At 41.3% G+C, this 2400-nt stretch overlaps 1 protein-coding gene across 1 annotated transcript in view; it reads right to left on the minus strand.

Annotated features, from left to right (window-relative positions):
* oxsr1b (oxidative stress responsive kinase 1b) overlaps positions 1-2400 on the minus strand; it is a 73168-nt gene that overhangs the window by 63799 nt on the left and 6969 nt on the right. The window lies entirely within an intron of this gene.

Genomic DNA, 2400 nt, shown 5'->3' on the forward strand with positions numbered 1-2400 from the left:
CGATTAACCGGTGGGAAAATTTCCTCACCGTCACAACCCTAGTTGAACTGTTCTGGAAAATAAAGTTGTAAATACAACTTAACCAACTTAATTTGTCGTGTCCTCTTTTGGAAGGCCAAACAAAGTAGTTTTGCTTTCACAACGAAACACACAGCGTCACACACGGTGGCTAGAGTGAGCAGAGGCCGGCGGCTAGAGTGAGCGGCGGCCAGAGTGAGGGGCGGCCGGCAGATTCGACGAAGGAGCAGCCGGCGGGCTTGCGGCAACCACATGTGACGACCCCAGGCTGGACTCCGCTTCGTCCACGGTAAAAGCCGATCCGGCGATCCACAGTGCGAAGTTGATGTATTTCCTCAGCGACCAGCACGGATCAGCTCTAGGCATGACGAAGCGGATATTGTCTTCTTTTGGAAGGTCAAACAAAGTAGATTCGCTTTCACAACAAAACACACAGCGCCTTCACGACATGACGGCAGAAACATTACTACAGCGAGAATAAAAGTTACGCCTTCTTTCTTTGCGTGAACATTTGGGCGGCGTTATGCAAATCTTCCCACATCGTGATGTAGACATGTGGGGGCGTGTTAGAACAAGCCGTTTTAGGTAGGTGTGGCTGACTCTTAACTTTTATAAAGAATATCTCTTTGGATTTGAGACTTTAGTCTTTGCAACTTTACAGATCTTCTTTATGAACCAAGAGCTTGTAACACTCCAAAGAGAAAGGAAAAATTGAAAATCGCATCATATGACCCCTTTAATAATCAATTAATTAATCAAATTTATGAAACATTAACTGTTTCTTCCAAAAGATTTTGGCAACTGTGGTTGCCAGAATAATTTTGTAAAAAAAAAATTAAAAATACAATAAAAAGGAAACATATTTACAGAATAAAACTGTAATTTACATTTTAAAAATGCAATAAACATTCATTAAACAACAGAAGATGTAACATAAAACCCATATAGGGGTTGACCGCTATGTGTTTTTCACAGCCGATGCCGATACAAATTACAGATCAAGTAGACCGTTAACCGATATTTTGAACCGATGTGTCTGGTGTAAAAATGTAAATTAATGTCAAAATTAAGAATAAGGCCACGTGTCCACCAAAGCGCTTTTAGCCAGCTGAAAATGCCAGGCGCTCTGCTGAAAACGATGATACGAAATATCCGCTGACAGATACATAGCGAATGAAATGTTTCTCCAAGCATTATTTTTCATAAGAATATTATGATAGTCTGGTAATTCCATCTAGTAAAGACATAAATACTCAGGGACAAGCAATATTTAACTTCTCCATTGTTGTTCAGCCGTAGTACAAGGAGGGCGTGACGGTTGGTCGGTATTAGTCCTGCCCCTCCTTCACTGTGATTGGTTAGCTGACTGAAAAGTGACAGTGATGAGCGCTGTGTTTTACCTGAAGTTGAACATTCTTCAACTCTCGGCGCTGAGAAAAAACGCCCGAACGATCAGCACGAAAAAAATGCACAGCGATCAGCACGCTCCTGGCATTTAAAAAAATGTGGTGCTCCCATTGAGAACAATTGAAAAAATACGCTAACCGCAGGGGAAAACGCTTTGGTGGACACGCGGCTTAACAAGGGCCCTGACAAAAACTTCCTTTATATGCAAATCGGTTTTGAAAATCACCAATATGATAACCATAAAAATTCTTAATATCAGTGCTGATAAAAAGTCAACCCCAACCCAAATGTGCCAAACTGATAACAAAAACGATTAAGAAACGATTATTTAAACAAGATATTTTCAAATGTAAGGTGTCATGAAGGGATTTCTGGGAATGTCAGTTTACAGTTTTTGACTGTAATTTATACTTATTACTTTTAAAAACAATACTTTTTTTACTGTAAAATTACATGAAATATCCAGTTAGATCCTAAAACGCCTCGTTCAAACACGCCCCCACATGTCTACGTCATGATGTGGGAAGATTTGCATAACACCGCTCAAATGTTCATGCAAAGAAAGAAGGCGTGGTTTCCTTTACTGACGAGATGCGCATGAAAATCGCATTCAATTTTTGCACAGCCCTACTCTTAACGGACCTGTGTGTTTTGTATCACTAGTGCAGTGTCCGTTCTCGAGGCGCGCCGCTTCTGGCTCACGCTGTTCTGTAGTTTATTAAAAGTTTATTAATTCTGAACGTGTTGCGTGTCCATATTGCACCAAAATGTGACACGGCACTTCCTTGGGTCCGCAGCAACACACCCGCCACGTGTGAAGTCGATTGGATGAACGGTTCTCGACAAAATAAAAATGCAAACAGACAGACAGACACACAGAGATTCCTGCCTTTATTAGAGAGAAGAATATGTTCAGCCAACTCCCTCCGAAGCTTCGAATATTCGGTGTTGATTACTACCGAAGCTTCGAAGCTC

This window comes from Sinocyclocheilus anshuiensis, unplaced genomic scaffold (genome assembly GCF_001515605.1).
Source record: "Sinocyclocheilus anshuiensis isolate Anshui unplaced genomic scaffold, SAMN03320099.WGS_v1.1 scaffold1507, whole genome shotgun sequence".
Classification (NCBI taxonomy): Eukaryota; Metazoa; Chordata; class Actinopteri; order Cypriniformes; family Cyprinidae; genus Sinocyclocheilus; species Sinocyclocheilus anshuiensis.